Below are 8,230 nucleotides of genomic sequence, written 5' to 3' on the forward strand. Positions count from 1 at the left end.
AATTCAGCTCATGTTAAAAGAGAAATACATTTAGAGACATCTTGCTATATATGGAGCTGTCAGCTGTGGGTCGTTTTGCTAAATTTATCAATTATTTCAAAATGGTGCAGGTATTCTGAGAAATTATATAAAGTTGCTGTTAAAGATTGAAGAGTGTTTAAATCTAGTAATTCCTATCTATGTAGAGGAAAATTCATACAAATTAACAAAGCTTGGTTGTATTTAGACTTAGCAGTGCTAAGTTGAGCTTCTGTTTAGTTATATCTAAGTTTGGTAAAACACATAAGATCTGGAAGTCAATAGATGCGGTTGATTTTATATATGGTGTTTTATTTGCAATATACAAATCTGATTTAATTCCAGGCTAGTCATATTTGTGCTAAGTCTTTATATTCCTATTAGGCTATAATAAGAAACTCTTAAATATTATATATTACACCTAATGGTTTGTTGGTTTAAACAAATATTTATTAGTCTAGAAGTATTTTGTTATATCACAGCACCAAAGTAAGAGTTAAAAAGTATAAAATCTTGTGCTAATAAGCCATGTTATCTTGAACAGGTGACTGGGTCTTCATTTCACTTCTAGGAAATTAAGGAGACTACACATCAGTAGGGTGATGTTTACCACAGTTTTTAATGAACAAGATTGTGTTTGTGGATATTGCTTAAATCTAAGATTGTAACATTACAGATGATCAGATTAGAAGAATTATAAATGAGAAAAAATGCCTTTCTTGCCACATCTTTTAAGTAACAGTCTAAAAATTTCAGCTTTTGCTACTTTTGATTAAGCATTAAATATTACACAGCAGTACTAAATACATTAACTAGATTAATTTAGATACTTGTTTTCTATTGCCTGCTATATAAAGAAAATTCAATTTTAGTGATGGTCATCATTAACTTTATGATACAACGGGAAATTTATGTACGGTTTTCATACCAGTATATGCAATGCCAGGTCAGCCCAAAACTCAGTTTTCATTTATGCTCTAATGTAGTAATTTGTCCTCAATTAGGTACATATGTATTTTCTTTATTTACTCCATATTTCTTTATCTGAAAACAGAAGACTTTTTTTTTAATGCCCTATAGAATATTGTTTCCTTTCTCCACATTCCCTTAGTTGCCCACCCGCCCCCCTCCCCATACACACACACTATGTTTTTTAAACTGGGAAAATTTTAATATTGCTTTGAGATAGAACTCATGGTCTTAATCACCATATTGTTCTATAAGTTTTGTGTTTATGTTATTATTCTAATACAGGACACAGGTGCATCAGTATTAGGTTTGTTTTCCCCTCTTTATAGTACTAGATGCTTACCATCATTTTTAATACAAAAATGTTAATATTAGGTATCTATTTATATGCTAACACCTTTATTTGTGATAGCATCTATTGCTTCATTATTTAGAGAAGCATGTATAAGATGACAGCTTATAAGAAAAATTCAAATTTCATGTCTTTTTATTCAACCAGAATTGTCTAAATTTTTTTAATTTCAGCCGCCTTTTACATCATGAAGTAAAGCTTGTGATTAATTCTGCCTATGCATACCAGCTGGCCCAGATCCACCGTTAGGATTTTTAAAATACATCAGTAGAATTTTAACTACAGGCATATTAAATTTTGATGCAGACTTATCAAATATATTTTCCGTTTGAATCAGTATAGTGTCATTTCTGCTCTAGAAAACTTCAAGGGTCTGTACATCCATCTCAAGTATAATTTTGAATTGTAAAGTACATTTTCTTCAGACCATCAAAGAAAATTTTTGTTTTTCTGTAATTTCACTCAGCTGTTTTTGAAAATGCATGTTTCCTTAGTTTCTTACAGCCACCATTTGAATCAGCCGATATGTTCCTTTTTGATATTTGGTTTTTGTTTTAATGAGGATCCAAGACAAAAAGTTATGGTAGTTCCAAGGTCACAAGCTAATTTATGGTGGGATTCTAGATCCAGATCATAGTTCAAATTAGAACAAACATGGTGCTTAGATTCTAGAAACACCCTGTGAATGCTACATCCAGAAAAGATGTTTGTTAAGAGCATTGAAAAATAATATACAGAATATTGAAATGGTGGCATTGGGATAGGGAGTTAATGCATGAGCTGGGCTTATAAAGTAATAAATGCCTTTTAAAGTATATAACATTTCTATCCAAATGAACATCTTCCTTCACTTAGTAGGGCTATTGTTGCTCAAAAATGTTTCTGGAACTGACTTCAGAGCTTATAATAAATGTTCTTTTGAATAGCCTCAGTGGTGGGAGATGCTTTTCTTTAAATGTTTTGCAACAGTCAATGAATGTTTTTGATCCAAACCTACTGAATAAAGATGAGTGGCCAGGCCAGGTCAGGAAGAAGATATGTAATTAAAGGAATTAGACTAGCTTTCTCATGCAGCCAGTAATCATGCCAGTAGCATGACATGTCACAAAACCAAATTTTAAAAAGCTGCATCAAAGTTGTGATTCAAATGGGTTTTATAAAATTGTTACCTTACAGTGTAAAACATCATCTGTGTTACTTTGTTCAAAGTAGACAAGGTTTAAGCCTTGTGCCTCCAGCAGTTTGGTTTCTCTGCAACATCATATTAACAGACAGTTTGGGGAACTCCCTGGCAGACCAGTGGTTAGGGCTCGGAGCTTTCGCTGCCGGGCCCAAGTTCAATCCGTGGACATGGAACTGGGATCTCGCAAGCCGGGCCGCACGTTCCCCCCACCCCCATAAAAAAGACCGTTTTTCTGTTACCGGGAAGAGTATGATCTACCTGATAAAGTACCATTCCATCCTTAAATACTGAAGGAACTCTCCAATGAAAACTTAAATTCCTAAAGAGCTGAGTCTATGAAGTTACTTTGACTGGTGGAATGGCAATAGTAAAGTCATAAAAAGCCAAGAGCTAATGAAAGCACAATTTAAGTTATGTGATTGTTCTTAAATACAGCTATGTATTTCTTCTTTTCCTAATGGCAATTTTCGCCTTATCTTCTAAAAACTAGATTGTAAGAAAACAGGAACAAAGAAGGGAATTATTTCATATTTTGAGGGGGTGTTGATCTCATTCTCTCTCCCAGTCCCTAGCAGGGTGCTTTAAACATGGTAGGCGTTCAATAAATGTTGACTTGAATCAGGCTCATTGGTGTGGAAAGGTAGTACCTCAATCATATGCCACTGGATCCTTCAGTTTTATGTCTTAACTAATGTTGAAATAAAAGATTTGTCTGAGCCTAACTGCAGATGTCTACACATCATCCAGTCCGCCATTTGCAGAGAAGAATACTGAATGCGAAGGCAGGAAAGCTGGGTTCAAGATTGTTGTTGCTGAACTAGATTCTTGGTGTTCTCCCACGAAAAATAATAGCAGTCTCTGAACAAACATTTCTCCAAAGAAGATGTACAAATGACCAACAATACCTGAAAATCTGCCCAAGTCATGAGGCATTAGGGAAATGCTAATCAAAACCACAATATGATATTTCACACCCCCTAGGATAGCTATAATAAAAAAGATGGACATTAACATGTTGACCAGGATGTGTAAAAATTACAACTCAACATTGCAGGTGGAGATGTAAAATGGTGCAGCTACTGTAGAAAATAGTTTGGTGGTTCTTCAAAACGTCAAACCATGTGACCCATCATGGTATAGGCCTAGGTATATACTCAAAAGTACCCGTTGAAGTTTTTAAACATCAAATAACCACAGAGAAAAAAGTTATGATTGACGACTACTCTTTAAAGAAAGGATAGAGTAACATTTTATGAGGTGCAGCTATCCATCCTAAGCAAATTCATAGCCTTTATTATATATGAGAGAATGAGAAAACAAACTAAGCATTAAATTCAAAATGTTTGAAACAAATGCCAACGAAATCAGGATGAAAGAATTAACAAAAATAGCAAAAACAATTAGAAAATAGGAATTAGTAAATTAGAAGAACATTTATAAATAGAAGAGCTGGTTCAGAGCAGTAGAAAAACATGGGACATGTCAAGAGAAAAATGAGGAAGCAAAAATATATGGATGAGATAGAAAATAATACTCAACATTTGTTATGAGAAAGTTAATACCCCAAAACAGAGAAAAGCTCTTAAATTATAAGAGATTATTATTTATACCAAATTTTTAAATTGTGATTGATTTTCTAGGAAAATAGAAATTATGAAAATTAAACCAAGACAAAATCTGAATACATCAATAACCATGAAAGGAAGTGAAGTAGTTGTCAAGATATTTCTCCCAAAGAAACAAAGACTAGATTATTCTAGTATTTTTTTTAATCTTCAAGGAGCACGATTCACAAAGATAGCAAATTTCTAAATTCCTGTTACAAAGCTAGTATAATCCTGATATCAAATTCTGAGATAGTAGCCTTAAAAAAAAAAAAAAATTCCTATAGGCCTATACCACAGGTATATAGAGACAACAATCCTAAATAAAATACTAGCAAATCAAATCCAGACTGTAGTCAAAGTATACTACACCATAATGAGGTTTATTCTAAGAAAACAAGGATGGTTTAAGGTAAGAAAATTTATTGATACAAAGTTACTGAAAGAAAAATGTAGGATCATTTCAATAGAGGTTTAAAAATAATGTGGCAAAATATCATTTCCACTCCTAATTTTAAACTAATACACTAGGAATAGAATGTTTCATTTATTATTTTAAAGCAACATTAAGCTAAAGTTATCATACTTAACAAAAAACATTTATCAGAGGTGCTCTCATTGAAAATGAGGACCACTTAACAAGTGTGGGTGAGGATGTGGAGAAAAGAGAACCCTCATGCACTGTTGATGGGAATGTAAAATGATACAGCCACTATGGAAAACAGTATGGAGGTTCTTCAAAAAATTAAAAATACAACTACTGTATGATCCTGCAATTCCACTTCTGGGTATTTATCCAAAAACAAAACCAAAATCACTAACTCGAAAAGATATACGCACCACCCCCCTGTTCATTGCAGCATTATTTGCAATAGCCAAGATATGAAAATAACCTATGTCCACCAAAGAATGAATGGATAAAGAAATTGTGGTATATAAATACAATGGAATATTATTCAGCCTTTAAAAAGAAGAAAAGCTTGCCATTTGCAACAGTATGGATGGACCTTGAGAGCATTAAGCTAACTTACATAAGTCAGAGAAAGACAAATACCATACAATCTCACTTATATGTAAAAACAAAACAAAACCAAAAAAAACCCAAGCTCACAGATAGAGAAAGCAGATTGGTGGTTGCTAGAGGTGGGGGGTGAGGGGTGAGCAAAATGGGTGAAGAGGGTCAAAATATACAAACTTCCAATTATAAGTCATGGGGATGTATGTACAGCATGGTGACTGTAGTTAGTAATATTATATTACACATTTGAAAGCTGCTAAGAGAGTTAATCTTAAAACTTCTCATCAGAAGAAAAAAAAATTTTCTGTGTATAGTGACAGATGTTAACTAGACTTATTGTGGTGATCATATTGCAATATATACAAATATCAAATCATGTTTTACACCTGAAAATAATATAATGTTATATGTCAACTATACTTCAAAATAAAAAAACATAAGAATACTTGCTATCAATACACTATTCAGCATTTCTTGGAAATATCCAGACATTGCTGTATATTTTTTTTATGTAGGTATAAATACTGGAAAAGGAGAGACAAAAATATCTTCAGGCAATATAGAATCTCACAGGAAAATCCCGGAAGTGTCAACTGAAAAATTCTGAAATCTAAAAGAGAGAAGTAGAAAATGTAGTGGACATTTGTAGAATGTTTTCTTTTCTTTTCTCTTGGCTGAACAGCATAGAAATCCCCACCCTGGGTTTGGGAAATACCCATTATCTAAATCCAGGTGAAGGGGGCATCCCCACCCTGCTACAGAAATCAAAAAAGAGACTTCTTGCGGACTTCCCTGGTGGCGCAGTGGCTAAGACTCCGTGCTCGCAATGCAGGGAGCCCAGGTTCGATCCCTGGTCAGAGAACTAGATACCATATGCATGCCACAACTAAGAGTTTGCATGCCACAACTAAGGAGCTCACGTGCCTCAACTAAGACCCAGCACAACCAAATAAATAATAAATAAATTTTTTAAAAAGACGGAGACTTCTTCCCTGCCTCCTGACTGCCAGGGCACAGGAACATGACCAAGGAACCCTCCACATCCTTCCAATAATTGCCTTCTCTTTTCTACCTAGGCTTTCTGTTGAGAATTATAACTCCTACAGAAATTGATATTGAGGGTAGGTTGCAGGCAACAAACCCTCCAGAAAATGGAGGAATCTAATTGTGATTACCTTGCCCAGGTAGGGCCAAAAGTGGTGGCAATTCCACAATATTCATAAATGGGAATCTGAAATCAAAGAGCTCAGGAAGGTTAAATAGCTATTCAAGTTATTTCTTTACTGTTGAGGACAGGGCTTTGGATGATTTCAATGCACCTATGAAAGAATAAGATGGAAGACATCAAGAATTAATGGTGTGAAACACAAAAGACCCCCGAATAGCCAAAGCAATGTTGAGAAAGAAAAACAGAGCTGGAGGAATCAGGCTCCCTGACTTCAGACTATACTACAGAGCTACAGTAATCAAAACAGTATGGTACTGGCACAAAAACTGAAATATAGATCAATAGAATAGGATAGAAAGCCCAGAGATAAACCCACACACATATGGTCACCTAATCTATGAAAAAGGAGGCAAGAATATACAATGGAGAAAAGACAGTCTCTTCAATATGTGGTGCTGGGAAAACTGGACAGCTACATGTAAAAGAATGAAATTAGAACACTCCCTAACACCATACACAAAAAATAAACTCAAAATGGGTTAAAGACCTAAATGTAAGGCCGGACACTATAAAACTCTTAGAGGAAAATATAGGCAAAATACTCCTTGACATAAATCGCAGCAAGATCTTTTTAGATCCACCTCCTGGAGTAATGAAAATAAAAACAAAAAAAACCAAATGGGACCTAATTAAACTTAAAAGCTTTTGCACAGCAAAGGAAACCATAAACAAAATGAAAAAATCCTCAGAATGGGAGAAAATATTTGCAAACAAAGCAACTGACAAGGGATTAATCTCCAAAATATACAAACAGCACATGCAGCTTAATATCAAAAAAATAAATAACCCAATCAAAAAATAGGTGGAAGATCTAAATAGACATTTCTCCAAAGAAGACATATAGATGGCCAAAAAGCACATAAAAAGATGCTCAACATCACTAATTATTAGAGAAATGCAAATCAAAACTACAAGAGCTATCACCTCACACTGGTCAGAATGGCCATCATCACAAAATCTACAAACAATAAATGCTCGAGGAAGTGGGGAGGAAGGGAGCTCTCTTGCACTTTTGGTGGGAATGTAAATTGATACAGCCACTATGGAGAACAGTATGGAGGTTCCTTAAAAAACTAAAAATAGAACTACCATGTGACTCAGCAATCCCACTACTGGGCACATATCCAGAGAAAACCAGAATTCAAAAAGATACATGTCCCCCAATGTTCACTGCAGCACTATTCACAATAGCCAGTACATGGAAGCCACCTAAATATCCATCAACAGAGGAATGGATAAAGAAGATGTGGTACATATATACAATAGAATATTACTCAGCCATAAAAAGGAACAAAATTGGGTCATTTGTAGAGATGTGGATGGACCTAGAGACTGTCATACAGAGCGAAGTAAGTCAGAAAGAGAAAAACAAATATCATATATTAACACATATATGTGGAATCTCAAAAAATTGGTATAGACAATCTTATTTACAAAGGAGAAATAGAGACACAGACATAGAGAACAAACGTATGGATACCAAGGGGAAAAGCGGGGGTGGGATGAATTGGGAGATTGGGATTGAGATATACACACTACTGATAGTATGTATAAAACAGATAATTAATGAGAACCTACCATATAGCACAGGGAACTCTACTCAGTGCTCTGTGGTGACCTAAATGGGAAGGAAATCCAAAAAAGAGGGGATATATATACATGTATAGCTGATTCACTTTGCTGTACAGCAGAAACTAACACAACATTGTAAAGCAACTGTACTCCAATAAAAATTAAAAAAAAAAAAGATGCATGCACCCCAATGTTCATTGCAGAACTATTAACAATAGCCAGGACATGGAAGCAACCTAAAAGTCCATCAGCAGAGGAATGGATAAAGAAGATGTGGTAGGGAAGA

This window comes from Balaenoptera musculus, chromosome 17 (assembly GCF_009873245.2).
Source record: "Balaenoptera musculus isolate JJ_BM4_2016_0621 chromosome 17, mBalMus1.pri.v3, whole genome shotgun sequence".
Classification (NCBI taxonomy): domain Eukaryota; kingdom Metazoa; phylum Chordata; class Mammalia; order Artiodactyla; family Balaenopteridae; genus Balaenoptera; species Balaenoptera musculus.